Here is a 15,000-nt window from a genome sequence, read left to right as displayed (position 1 = left end):
GATGATGGTGAGGGAGGGAGAAGGAGGGAGGTAATGAGGGTGGCATGAAGTCGAGTGGAATGAGACGGACACACAGGAACAAGGAACGAAAAAAAAAAAGGGGGGGGAGGGGGGAGACGTGGAAAAAAAAAAAACTGCCAATTTTAAAGGCGAAAGAAAATGGAAAAAACGAAAAAAAAAAAAAAGTGATATTTCAAAATTTTAAATATAATGTCAGTATATTTAATGCAGAATGAACGATGAATTTTGAAAAAGGAGAGAGAAAAATGAGAAGACTTTATGAGTAAAAAAAAATAATAATCTTGAGGAGAGTTAAGTGTTTTAGGAATCATTCTCTCTCTCTCTCTCTCTCTCTCTCTCTCTCTCTCTCTCTCTCTCTCTCTCTCTCTCTCTCACACACACACACACACACACACACACACACACACACACACACACACACACACACACACACACACACGTGTCACCCTTCGCTGCTCACACAAGACTCAAGAAATTCAACTGTGTCGCGAATGAGAGAGAGAGAGAGAAAGAGGTGATAGACGGGATTTTGAGAAGGTAAGGGGAAAAGGTGTAACAGAGAGAGAGAGAGAGAGAGAGAGAGAGAGAGAGAGAGAGAGAATGGCCTAAGCTGAGGGTGCCACAACTTGAGGGGAGAACTTCTTTAAAAGCCACCCCATTTTCCCCTTTTCCTTCCCCTTTCCCCCCTTTTTCTTTCCCCTTACTCCTCTTTTCTTTCCCCCTTTCCCCCCTTTTCTTTTGCCATTTCCCCTTTTCTTTCCCCTTTTCCCCATTTTTCTTTCTCCATTTTCCCTTTTTTCCCTTTCCCCTTTTCCTTCCCCTTTTCCCCCTTTTCCTTCCCCTTTCCCCCCTTTTCTTTGCCTTTATTCCTCTTTTCTTTCCCCCTTTCCCCCCTTTTCTTTGCCTTTATTCCTCTTTTCTTTCCCCCTTTCCCCCCTTTTCTTTGCCATTTCCCCTTTTCTATCCCCCTTTTCCCCTCTTCATCCTTTTCCTTTTCTCCATTAACTTGTATTTTCCTTATTTTCCCTCCCTCCTTTCCCTGTCCTTTCCTTACTTTTTCCCCTCCTTTCTCCTTCCTTTCCTTACTTTTTTCCCTCCTTTCTCCTTCCTTTCCTTACTTTTTTCCCTCCTTTCTCCTTCCTTTCCTTACTTTTTTCCCTCCTTTCTCCTTCCTTTCCTTTTCTTTTCCCATTTCTCCTTCCTTCCCCTTTCCTCCCCTTTTGCCTTCTTCCTTCCTTCCCTTTTGCCTTCTTCCTTCCTTCCCTTTTGCCTTCTTCCTTCCTTCCCCTTTCCTTCCCTCTTTTCTCCTTCCTTCCTTACTTTCCTGCCCTCCTTTCTCCTTCCTTTCCCTTTCTTTTCCCACTTTCCTTCCTTCCCTCTTTCCTTCTTCCTTCCTTCCTTCCCCTTCCCATCCCCATTTTTTCCTTCCTTCCTTCCCCTTTCCTTCACCCTTTTCTCCTTCCTTCCTTACTTTCCTTCCCTCCTTTCTCCTTCCTTTCCCCATTTTTCCTTCCTTCCTTCCCCTTTCCTTCCCTCCTTCCTTCTTCCTTCCTTCCCCTTTCCTTCCCCCCTTCCTTCTTCCTTCCTTCCTCTCTTCATATATTCTGTCTTTATCTTTCCTCTTCCTGTTTTTTTTTAATTTCTTCCTCTTTCCTTACCTTCCTCTCTTTGCCCTTTACTCTCTTCTTACTCTCTTTTCGTTCTCTCTAATAAAGGAAGAGAATAGAAGAAGACAAGAAGAGAAAAGGGAAGAGAGAAGAACAACGAGGATGAAAAGAGAGGAAAGGAAGTAAAGAGTAAGATGAAAAAGAGGAAAGAGTACGTTAGAGAGAGAGAGAGAGAGAGAGAGAGAAAAAAAAAAAATAAAGTGAGAGAGAAAAGACTGCTCACTTAGAATAGAAAATAGCTGTTTGCCTACCCTTAAATCTCTCTCTCTCTCTCTCTCTCTCTCTCTCTCTCTCTCTCTCTCTCTCACTCACACACTCGAGATGTTTGCCAGTTTCCTGTCTCCCTCTCTTTTTCACACACACACACACACACACACACACACACACACACACACACACACACACACACACACCTTTTCTACTCTCCCCCTTCTGTTTTTCCCTTCTCCCTCCCCTCCTCCTCTTCTCCCCTCCTCTCTTCTCCCCTCATCTCTCCCTTTCTCCCTTCCTTTTCCTTATTCTCCCTCTCTCCCTTCCCTTCCCTCTCCCCCTACCACTCGTCCCGTCCCCTTTTCCTCCCTTCCTCCATCACTTCCTCACCCTCCTCCTCCCTTCCTCAGCGTCCCATCCTTTCCCATCTCACTCACTTCTTTTTCTTTCCTGTTTCCTTTCCTTCCTCCCCTCCCCACCCCTCCCTGTCTTTTCCTTTCCTCTCCCCTGCCTTCGTCTCTCCCCTTTTTCCCCCCCTCCTCCTTCCTGCTCCTTCAACCCCCATTCCTTTTCTCTCTCTCTCCCCCTCTCTGCCTTTTCTTCCTCTGCAGTTCCAGTCCATCCCTCCCCCTACCTCTCCTCCTCTTCCCCTCCCCCTCCCCCACCCGCGCCTCTTCCTCTTATCAAACAGACTGGTGCAAAAATATGTACAAAGTTTTATATTGCAGGAAGGCTGGTGACGGCTTGGGAACTCCTAGGAATAAAAAAGTGAGAGAGAGAGGGGGGGGAGGGTTATGTACGAGAGGGAGTGAGTGAGAGAGGTAGTAAGAGTGAAGTTGTGTGTGTGTGTGTGTGTGTGTGTGTGTGTGTGTGTGGACAGTGGTAGCGAGATTGAGTGAGTGAGTGAGGAGAGGGGAGGAATCGTGAGACAGAATGAGTGAGAGAGAGAGAGAGAGAGAGAGAGAGAGAGAGAGAGAGAGAGAGAGAGAGAGAAAGGAGTAGGTGTGAGATTGAGAAAGTATGTGAGAGAGAGAGAGAGAGAGAGAGTCGTTGCCTTGGTATGGTGGTGATGAAGGAGGAAGGAAGGAGATAAGGGAGGAGGAGGAAGTTGAAGAGAGAGAGAGAGAGAGAGAGAGAGATTATAAAGTGAGTGTCGGCCATCTTGCTTTCTTTGTGTAAGTGTCCGAGTGTGTGTGTGTGTGTGTGTGTGTGTGTGTGTGTGTGTGTGTGTGTGTGTGTGTGTGTGTGTCAGTTTTTTCCTTTCACATATCCTGTGAGCTGTCACCCTCTTGGTACAAGTGAAAGAGAGAGAGAGAGAGAGAGAGAGAGAGAGAGAGAATACAGGAATTAAGATAAGATTTAAGTTAGAGATAAGAATATTAGCCAAAAATTAAAAATGGAAAAGTCTATAAATAAATATATATAAATTAAAATAAAATAATTAAAATGAAATAAATACAATAAATGAAATAAAGGAATAAAATAAAAGGAAGAAGTAAAATATATGAAATCAAAATACGGTTAATAAATAAACAAATAAATTAAAGACGAGTTGCCAAAAACTTAAGACAGTGAGAAAGAAAATTATAAAAAGAAAATATATATTATAAAAACAATAAAAATAAATGGTGGGTTAGACTGCAGGAGACGTGAAGGAAAAAAAAAAAAAAGATAGGAAGAAAATAGGAAGACAAGCGAGGGAAAGGACAAGAGGCTGACGTGAGAGAGAGAGAGAGAGAGAGAGAGAGAGAGAGAGAGAGAGAGATTAAAGAAGCAGAAAAGTAAGTGAGGTATGAAAAAAAATGAGAGAGAAAAGTGAGAGAAAAAAGATAGACGAAGTAAAGAAAGAGATAGAATAAATATGGACCAGGATGAAACTGAATAATAATGATAATAAAATTAATAATAATAATTATAATAATAATAATAATACATTTTTCTATCTGTATATTTATTTGAGTGTTTGTTCCCTGTGTCAGTTGGGATGCGTCTTGCGATTTTATGGACAGCAGGCCACTTCTTTACCACTTAGCCACCACTGGATATGGACGAAGGAAGAGTAAGGAATAGTAACCGGAAGGAGAGGAAGAAGTAGGAAGAAAGGAGGGGAGACACGAGAGAGAGAATGATCAAGGTGATGGAAGAAGCAGCACTACATCAAGTGAGTGGATGGTGGTCGCTAACATTACCCACAATATAGATAAGGAGATGATTACAGACAGATGGGTAGATGGCGTGATTGATAGGTAGATAGCTGATAGATAGATTGGTAGGTAGGGAGACGGACAAGTAGGTAGAAGAGGATTGACAGACAGATAGATAGATAGATAGACAGATAGATAGATAAACTGTCCTTGGCAATAATCAACACTACGTCATATCATCATAGCTACCATCACGCTTAATCTTCATCGCTCTCTCTGTACGTGATCCGGATGTGTGTTTCTTGGGGGCGTGGGAGTGTGTGTGGCGGCGGATGTGTTAACTTTACCATGAACGTTTTAGTGATACTGTAAGTCCAGGGGAGGGGGGAGGTATATTTAGAGGGAGGGAGAGGTAGATTTAGAGGGAGGGGGATGAGGGAGGGGTCAGTTAGCTAGATTCTGAGGGAGGGAGGGAGGGAGAGGGAGAGGGGGGTTTGACACAGAATCGTCATCTCGGCTAAAAACATAATCAGTACACATCCTGTCAACGCTGGTGTGATGGTATACGGTATTATATTCGTTCCCCCGGTGCTGGTGTGGAACTGGTGTGGGGCTGGTGTGGGGCTGGTATGAGGGTGTTATAGGACTGGTATGAGGGTGGTGTGGGGTTGGTATGAGGGTGGTATGGGGCTGGTATGAGGGTGATGTGGGGCTGGTATTGAACTGGTATGAGGGTGGTATGGGGCTGGTATGGTGCTGGTATGAGGGTGGTATAGGGCTGGTATGAGGGTGGTATGGGGCTGGTATGAGGGTGGTATGGGGCTGGTGTGGGTCTGGTATGAGGGTGGTATAGGGCTAGTATGGTGCTGGTATGAGGGTGGTATGGTGCTGGTATGAGGGTGGTATAGGGCTGGTATGAGGCTGGTGTGAAGCGGAGACTCAGCACTGATAGCCAGGATGTGACCTCACCCTCTTCAGCTGACTATTGTTTTATTTATTATATATATTTATTTATTAAGAACGTTCTCGCCGGAGCTAAAGACGGTCGTGTGCTAGTGGGTACATGTTTTTTTTATTATCTTTATCTTTATTAGCATTATCTTTATTACCTTTATCTTTATCTTTATTATCTTTATTTTATTATCTTTATCTTTTATCTTTATCTTTATCTTATCTTTATCATATATTATCTTTATTTTTATCTTTATCTTTTATTATCTTTATCTTTTATTATCTTTATCTTTATTATCTTTATCCTTATTATCTCTATCTTTATTATCTTTATCTTTTATTATCTTTATCTTTATTATGGGTAAAAAAAAGAATGAAAAAGAGGAACTGACCCGTATTGGCCAACTTTAAGATCGCAAAAGGACCCTCAATGTTCCTTAAATCATTTGGTGGTAGAACAGAAGAAGAGAAAGTAGAATATAGTACGGTAGATAATCCTTCCCCTCCAGTATTTACGGCTATTTCGTACAGAGAAGAAAGAACCCAAGGCTGAAATTTCGTATCTAGTCTTTTTTCAGCTGATGGGATTGGGCGACTCTCCCAACTTATCAGGTGGCCATGAGTCTCCTTGGTTACTAGTCAAATTTCATCTAAGGGAACTAGAACACTATGGATACTATATTGCGGATGCGTTAAAATGAGTAAGGCTTTGTTGTTAGATGGGCACGAGTCTCCTTGGTTACTAGTCAAATCCACCCTCTCATTTGACCACACTTGCCCATCAACTGAGGTGAGAGAGAGAGAGAGAACGCTAAGAGATAAGAAGGTAGATAGATACAGAGAGAGAGAGAGAGAGAGAGAGAGAGAGAGAGTTAATTTGCATCCTTTCTCACACCCTCGACAACAAATGACGGGAAGAAACACAGAACGTATGGAGTTGGCCACTGTCTTTGTGTTACTAGTGGCCATCCTGTTGACGAGAGGCGGCATGTGAGTCAGTGAGAGAGAGAGAGAGAGAGAGAGAAGATGGCATGAAAGTATATATGTATGGGTGTGAGACTTTGGTGTGGTTTTGGTATGGAGAGAGAGAGAGAGAGAGAGAGAGAGAGAGGAAGGAGGGAAGAATGGATAAGTGGATGGATACGCATAAAGAGGGGAGGAAAGAGATGGGAGGGAGAAGGAGAAGCGGGGCCAGGGAGAGAAGTGTGGGAAAGAGGGAGTCCATGGGGAGAGAGGGAGAAAGAAACAAGAGGGAGGAAAGGAGAGGAAAAGACTGGGGGTGAGAGAGTGAGTGAGGGAGGGAGGGAAACAAAAGGAAAAAGGGGAGGGAAAGAAATTGGAAGGATGACAGGGCGAGGCGAGGGGAGGGAGGGAGGGAGGAAGAAGGAAGGACAGGGAGTATAGGGGAAGGAAGGAGAAGTGAAGTCAGGGAGAAAGAGAGGGAAGGAGGGAGGGAGGGGGATATGAGAGAATAGAAGGAAGGAGAGTGGAGGAGGGAGGGAGTGGAGAGAGAGAATATCAGGGGAAAAAAACGGAAGGAAGAATGGAAGCTGGGGGACGGAGGGAGAAGAGGAGGGAGGGAGGGAGAAAGGGAGGGGGGAGGTAAAAGAGAGCATGAAGGAGAAAGAAAGGGAGGAAGGGAGAAAGAATGACAGCTGGAAGGAAGGGAGAGGAATGGAGGGGGAGTGAGGAGGGGGAAGGGGAGAGGGGGAGGGGATGTCCGGAAAGGAAGAAGAGGTGTCAGAAACGTAGGGGAGGGGGGAGGGAGGCGGAGGGGAGAGGGAGAAACTGGGGGAGGGGGAGGGGGAGGGCAAGGGGGAAGGGGATGTAGAGGGAAGGATGTATTGGAGGGGGTGAGGATGAGGGAAAGGATAAGGAAGAAGAATAGGGGTATGAGGAAGGAGGTGCGGAGAAGGGGAGGGGAGAGGGGAGGGGGTGGAGGGAGGGAGAATGAAGACAGAGAGGGTGAGAGGTATGGAAAGGGGGGGTGAGGGTGAGGGGGAGAGAAAGAAACAGGAGGTGGGGGGGGGTGTCCAAGAAAGAAAAGAGGGGTGTCAGAAGCGGAAGGGGGGAGGGTGATGGGTAGGGGGGAGGGGTAGAGGGGGAGGGGAGGGACGTAGGGGGGTGAGGCTAGTCCCCCACCATCCGTCATTGCCAGCAAAGGGAGAGAATAGCCCGGAAAACACCACGGCCCGCCCCCCCCTGACCACCAGAGAGAGAGAGAGAGAGAGAGAGAGAGAGAGAAAGAAAGAGAGAGAGAGAGAGAGCTTTTATATCCATCCAGATCGTTTCTGAAATTTTCGTCCTTTTGTCCCTTATTTCCTGCAGCTGAGCGACTTAATCATTCTATGGCTCTATATCTTTTCCATAGCACTCTCTGAACGACTATAGCTCTTCTCTCCCTATCTCCCATCATACCTACTCCCCCCTCCCCACATACCCTTCCCTGTCCTTCCCTTCTCATCCTCCCCACATACCTTCTTCCTCCCCTTCCCTTTCTCCTCCTCCTCCCCACATACCTTCTCATCTTCCCCTCCTCCCCACCTACCCTCTCTTCTTCTTCCTCTCCTCCCCACTTACCTCCTCTCCTTCACCTCCTCTCACATACACCCTTCCTCCTCCCCCTTCCTCTCCTCCCTCCCCCTTCCTTTCCTCCCTTCCCCTTCCTCCTCCCCTTCCCCTCCCCCTCCCCCTCCCCATGTAACTCGTGAAGTAGCTCCCCATCCAGTGCAGACACAAGCCTGGGTGAGAGAGAGAGAGAGAGAGAGAGAGAGAGAGAGTAGCTGGTTTCGTTTGCAGGTGGTGCATATAGTGGTGCAGGTGGGTGTAAGTGGGTGCATACAGATGGGGCCTTGGTGCAAATACCCCCCCCCCTCTGAGCACCACCAGGCCTGATTAACACAAGATGACCTCACTCGAAGGTCCTCTCTCTCTCTCTCTCTCCTTTATTCCTATTTCTTATCACTCTTATTTACCTGCGAAACACCTGGTCCTATTCTAATTAACACCTGTGATTAGTACTAAAGACTCAGGTGTGACGGAAATAATGCAAAAGGTAAATTGAGACTGCATGTAACACCCTACTTCCTTATTACCTCCGCCAGCGAAATTGGAGGAGGTTATGTATGCACCTAGGTTTGTGTGTTTGTTTGTCCACACGATATCTCCAAAAGTTCTCAATGAATTTCAATGAAACTTTGTGAAAGGATGGGCCATGAGCCAAGAAATAATTGATTAAATTTGGGGGTAGATCCGGATCCTGCAGTGGCATTGACGGAGGTATGCGCTCTCTGTGTGCTTTCTGGACTTCGTTATAAAATTGTTTCGCTTTAAATAGTATAGTAATAACAACAATAATAATAATAATAATAATGATGATGATGATGATGATGGTGATAATATGGAAACATTAATAATAATAATGATAATAATAATAATAATAATAATAATAATAATAATAATAATAATAATAATAATAATCTTAATAAAATCGTCTGGTGGGAGCAAGAATAGACAAAAAAAATCCCCAGAGTAAGAAAAACCGTCTGACGTCAGGTGGAGGAAAAATCGCGTATCCTGATGTTAAGGGATTAGTGTGACGGGACAAGGTGTGTGTGTGTGTGTGTGTGTGTGTGTGTGTGTGTGTGAGAGAGAGAGAGAGAGACTGTAGGTGGGTGATGATGTGTGGAAACAAGAGTAAGTGGGTTTATGTTTCTTAGTGTAGGTGTGTGTGTGTGTGTGTGTGTGTGTGTGTGTGTGTGTGTGTGTGTGTGTGTGTGTGTGTGTCGCAGCGGTGACTTAAAATTGCCATCTCTCAATCTCGAGTGCTGTAATAGATTAACACTAGGAATATGATGCTAGTCACAAAGAAGTGCTATGCAATGGATGTAGAGCTGCAGTATTGTCTCTTGCTGCCAGTGAGCTACGTGAAATAAGCTGCAAAAGGACGAAAATCTGGGCCAGGTTAAGGTGAAAAGATGAAGGAATGATGATGATGATGATGATGATGATGATGATGATGATGATGATGGTGAATGGGAATAATGGAAGGGGAGGAAGATGGAGTGGAAGAGTGTGGGGAGAAACACACACACACACACACACACACACACACACACACACACACACACACACTCAGGATTGTTGTAGTGTATGTGGGTGTATTCTGGTAGTGTGTAGGTGGGTGTAGGTGTTATAAGTATACGTGGATATAGTGTAGGGGGCTAAGTATGGTGGGGGGGGGCCAAGAGGAGGGGGGAGAAGGAGGAGGGGGCACTGACATTAGGTAAGCTCATAGACAGAAAGCCAGGGAAGTGTATGTAGGTGAGTGTATTAGAAGGAATATGCTAGATAGGTGGGTGTAGATGGGTCCAGTGTACGTAATTGGGGTGTAGGGGGTCAGGGAGGGGGAGAGGAAGAAGCAGGAGAGGGGGAGGGAGCAGGGAGGGAGGGGGGGGCTTGAAGTAAAAGATCATAGCAAAGGAAATCGTGGAATATTAAATGTGTGTGTGTGTGTGTGTGTGTGTGTGTGTGTGTGTGTGTGTGTGTGTGTGTAAGGGAATGGAAATGGTGTATAGGTGGGTGTAGGTGTAGGAGGGTGTAGAGGGGGCATAGAGGCATGGGTGGGGGGCAAAGTTGTTAGAGAGGGCATTGAAGCAAGGAGTCACACTGGAAGAAACCAGGGTGTGTTTTTAATGTATGTAGACGAGTGTAGGTGTATTCTAGAGATGTGTAGGTGGGTGTATGTGTAGCCAGGGTGTAGGAGGGTGTAGAGGAGAGACGTGAGGGGCAAGTGGAGAGGGAAAGAAAGGAGAGAGATAAGCAAGATGTTGTCTGAAATGCATGGAGATGAAAGTAGGTGTATTCTAGAGGTGTGTAGGTGGATGTAGGCGTCCAGAGGGGGGCAGGAGAGGTGTAGGGGGGTAAGAGGGGGGCATTGAAGCAAGGGGCCACACAGGGAGAAAGCAAGGGGCTGTTTTATGCTGTACAGATGCGAGCCGGCATTGTCATTCAAATGTGCTTATGGCCGGGCTGGGGTTATGTGCTCCAGGAAGGGGGGCGGGGGAGGGGGCAGGGAGAAGTCTTGGGGGGCGTGTGGGAGGGAGGGGGGAAGGAGAAGTCTTGGGATTGTAGGAGGAGGAGAAAGGAAACAGAGAAGAGGAAGATGGAGAAGTCTTGGAATATTAGAAGGAGGAGGAGGAGAAAAGAAAGGAAGAATAGAGGAAGGGGAGACAAAAGCGAAAATGGGTTGGGAGGTGAATGGAGTCGTGGACTGAAGAGGAGGAAGAGGAGGAGGAAGAGGAAGAGGAAAATTGGGTGGAGGCCTGAGGAGGGGATGAGGAGGGAGAATTTTTGGATTGTGGAAGGAGAAGAAAAGGAAAGAGGAGGAGGAGGAGGTGAAGAAGAAGAAGAAGAAGAAGTGGAGGAGGAGAAAGAGATGGAGTGTATGGTCGAAGGGGGGGCGGGGGGGTGAGAGGGAGCAAAAAGGGATATTTGGAGGAGAGAGAGAGAGAGAGAGAGAGAGTCAAGAAATGGAGAGGGAAGGAGGAGTTGATGAGAGAAAGAGAAGGACGGGGGGGGGGAGGAAGAGGAACATCTGTGGAAGCTGTAAGCAGAAGAGGGCAATAAAGAGGAGGGGAAGAGGATGGTAAAGATAGGAGGGGAAGTGAAGGGGGTAGTAAAGAGGGGGAAGGGGAGGGGGAAGGAGGGTGGAGGAGAGGGGGAGAGGGGAGCAAGGAGGGGAGGAGGTGGGGGAAGGGGTCAGAGAGGGGGGAGGAAAGAAGAGAGAGAGAGGGGACCAAAGTGTAAAGCGAAGGGAGCATGGAGAGGAGGAAAAGAGAGGAAAGGGAGGAAAAGAGAGGAGGGGAGAAGAGGAGTGGAGGAGGATATGAGAGGAGAGAGAAGAGAAGGTGAGTAGGGAAGTAGGGAGAGGAGGAAAGGAAAAGAGTAAAGAGAAGGAAGGAAGTAGAAGAAAGGATGATGATAAAATGGGAAGCAAGGAGCAGAGAGTAATAAAGAGGAAAAAGAGAGGAAGAAGGTGGGTGGAGAGGAGAGGAAAGAGAGAATCAAGAGAGGTAGTAAAGATTTAAAGGTTAGAAGAGGTAAGGAAAGAGGAGGGAGAGGAAAGAGGAAGGAGGGAGAGAAGGAAGAGGACTAAAATGAATTGCAGGAAGAGATCGCGAAAGAGAGAAATGTTAATCATCATCATCATCATCACCACCACTACCACCACCACCACCACCACCAGCACCACCACCATCATCATCATCATCATCATCATCATCACCGTCACCACCACCATCAGCACCACCACCACCATCATCATCATCACCATCATCATTATCATCATGCATGTCACTCCTCTCCTAACAATATTTTTTTGGCAAGTTTGGGGTGTACATATATTATTAAAAGTTTTCATCATCCCAGCTCTTACTCCTCCAAAAAAAAAAAAAAAGAGAGAGAGAAGAAATATAGAAAATAATCCACGAAAATCATCTTATTAATGACACTGCTTCCACTACCATATTTCGGATATTTCTCAAAAATTGTAGAACGCCTTAATAGCATTGTTTTCTCTCGCTCCCTCGCCCCCCCAAAAAAAGAAAAAAACAAAAAACAAAAGAAAAAAAAACATTGAATTTGTTATATCATTGTCTCTTGTAAAAATAAAGACACGTTAATTTGTTTTTATTGCTTATTCTATTGTTTTTGTTTGGGTGTTTTGTGAGCCATATAGGGGGAATTGTGTGTGTGTGTGTGTGTGTGTGTGTGTGTGTGTGTGACTAGGTATAAGGAAGGGCCTAGGATAGTTAGAGAGAGAGAGAGAGAGAGAGAAGGTAATCATATAGGAACACAGAAAGAACTGGGAAGGAACAGGGAAGGCAAAGAGGAAGCGAGGTATATAGAGAGGGGGGGGGAAAGAGGGGGCAGAAAGAACAAAGGGGGGCTGAGAGAACAAGGGGGGTGCAAAAGGGGGGTAGGGAGAACAAAGGGGGGGCGCAGGGGGGCAGAAGGGGGGATGGTGCGAGGAACAGAGCAAGGGTCCTCTGGTTATGCAAAACAGGGATATTACTAGGCGAGGTGTGTGGTCGAGAAGGAGTGTGTGTGTGTGTGTGTGTGTGTGTGTGTGTGTGTGTGTGTGTGTGTGTGTGTGTGTGTGTGTGAGAGAGAGAGTGACAGACAGACAGACACAGACACACACACACACACACTGGAGGAAAAAGAGAGAAAGAAAGACAAGGGAATATAAGGAGGCACAGAAGCAAGAGGAGGAGGAGGAAGAAGGAAGGGAGGGGGTTCTAGGAGGGAGGAGGAGGAAGACAGAGGAGTGGGGGAGGGGGGAAGAGGAAGAATGCTAAATAAAAATAATGGTAAGGGGAGTGAGGAGAATAAAGGAGGAGGGGGGGGGGTGATGAGGGCCTGTCTGCTAGCTTTTGTTGTGTGGGGAAGTGGCAATGGTTGAGAAGGGAGGTGAGATATATAAGTCACCCCCCTACACTCCAGAGCATCCCGTTTTCTTTCTGTTTTCTTGTGCGTTCTTGTTCTTTCCCATGTCTTTATTGTGTTCTCTTTCCTATGCTTTTCCCTCCTCGCTTCTCTTCTCTCCTCCCTTCTCTCTCCTCTTATCTCCTCACCTCGTCTCATCCCCAAACACTCCTCCTCTTCTCCTCTCTTCCCTTCTTTCTTTGTATTATTTTCGTCATTTTTTTTGCCTTTCCCTCCTCTCCCACTTCCCTTCGTGGTCTCCCTCCTCCTCCTCCTCCTCCTCCTCCTCCTCCTCCTCCTCCTCCTCCCTTAAACTGCAGTGCACTCTGTTTCCTTTATTTTGCGTTTCCCCTTACTGCCTTTTCATCGTCTCTTCTGCGTCTACTCCTTTCACCTTCTCCCTCCTCCTCCTCCTCCTCCTCCTCCTCCATTAGAGGGGGAGGTAAGATATAGATTACCTTCCTTTACTATCTTCACATTTTCCCATATTCTTGTGTTTTCCTCAAGTCTTCTTCACTCGTCTCTCTTTCTGTGTGTGTGTGTGTGTGTGTGTGTGTGTGTGTGTGTGTGTGTGTGTGTGTGTGTGTGAGAGAGAGAGAGAGAGAGAGAGAGAGTGCAGAATGACGAAAAACTGGGCCAAGTTAAGGTGAAAGGAGTATAGAATAAATGAAGGTTAGACACAATATCCTCAAACGCAGGGAAAAGTAAGGACTGTACTGTATTAGGCGTGTTTTTATATGACGGAACTGGTCAAGTCTCATAGCGTGAATACTGCCTCGTGATTGCTTAAATTTGTTGGGTTACGAGATACGAATGAGTCTCCTTGGTTACTAGTCAATTTAGCCCTGCCATGTAACTGTATATGAGGGAGGGGGGGGTGAGTTGGGGGGAGGGGAGTCAAATGGTGGGTGACAGAGTGACTTGGAGGCGTTTTGTCTGCGGCCACCCTTTGCGGGATTAGGGCGTCGGGCTATAGATAGATAGATAGATAGATGTAACTGCTCTTGGCCATTGACTAGGGTGAAAAGTGTTTGGGATTTTTTCAAGAGTAAACGTCCTGTGCCAGCATTGCCCTCCATCACCCCCATCACCAGGACTGATACGCGTGGGGGTGATAACGATGTGACGGGGGGGGGGGTGAGGGGGGAGGGGGCGGCACTTGAAGCATTAAGGCGTCGGCGGGGTGACCTCAGACCCCCCCCTTCCCCATCCATGCATAGTCAGTGGCGGGGTGAGGGGTGAGGCGGGGAGGTTTATTGTGCAGTAAAATGTTATGTGCCACTTATTTACGTTTTATCGTAGATGGCCGGACCAGATTGGTCAGACTTACTGCTGCTGAGCCACCACTGCCATCACTGCCATCAACAGTACTGTCACTGCCACCACCAGTGCTATCAGTAGTGCCATCACTGCCGTCAACAGTACTGTCACTGCCACCACCAGTGCTATCAGTAGTGCCATCACTGCCATCAACAGTACTGTCACTGCCACCACCAGTGCTATCAGTAGTGCCATCACTGCCATCAACAGTACTGTCACTGCCACCACCAGTGCTATCAGTAGTGCCATCACTGCCATCAACAGTACTGTCACTGCCACCACCAGTGCTATCAGTAGTGCCATCACTGCCATCAACAGTACTGTCACTGCCACCACCAGTCCTATCAGTAGTGCCATCACTGCCATCAACAGTACTGTCACTGCCACCACCAGTGCTATCAGTAGTGCCATCACGCCATCAGCACTGCCATCACTGCCACCATCACTTCACTGTACGAACTCTGCCACCAACACTACCACCATCATGCCACAGTCACTTAACTGCCACCATCACTGCCGTCACTAGTGCCATCAGTGCCACCAACACTATCTTCATTGGCACCACCACTGCCAACACTGCCACCACCGACAGTGCCGCCAACATTGGCAGTATTGGTAGCACAGAAACTGAAAATAATAAGTTGGAAAAGTTGGTGGTGGTTGTGGTGGGGCAATGGCCTAGTGGTTAATTGTGACGTGTGGTGCTGTGGTGGTGGTGGTGGTGGTGGTGGTGGTGGTGGTGTGATGCTCTGGTGTGGTGTGGTGGTGGTGATGGTGAGGGGTGGAGTGATATCGATAGTCGTAATGGAGTGATAGTGATGATGGTGTATAGTTGATAGTGTGATGTTAGTGGGGTTGTGGTAATGGTGTGGTGGCGATGTGGTTGTGGTGACAGTGGTGGTGGTGGTGATAGTTTGGTGTGATGGTGGTTGTGGTGTTGTGTGGTGAAAGTGGTGTGGTGGTGATAATGAATGAAAGCTGAAGTAGTAATAGAACAGATGGTAGTAATAGAGAGAGAGAGAGAGAGAGAGAGAGAGAGAGAGAGAGAGAGAGAGAGAGAGAGAGAGAATTATGCCTTGGTATAATAACGTCCTTTGTGGCAGGAATAATTGTCCAGGTATTATTATTATTATTATTATTATTATTATTATTATTATTATCCTTTTAATGACCTTCCTTTGTTTTTGGTACCTACAGGT

This window comes from Coenobita brevimanus, chromosome 22 (assembly GCF_032717465.1).
Source record: "Coenobita brevimanus isolate Jiangsu-jjx chromosome 22, ASM3271746v2, whole genome shotgun sequence".
NCBI classification, from domain to species: Eukaryota; Metazoa; Arthropoda; class Malacostraca; order Decapoda; family Coenobitidae; genus Coenobita; species Coenobita brevimanus.
Note: the sequence above shows the minus strand (reverse complement) of the source record.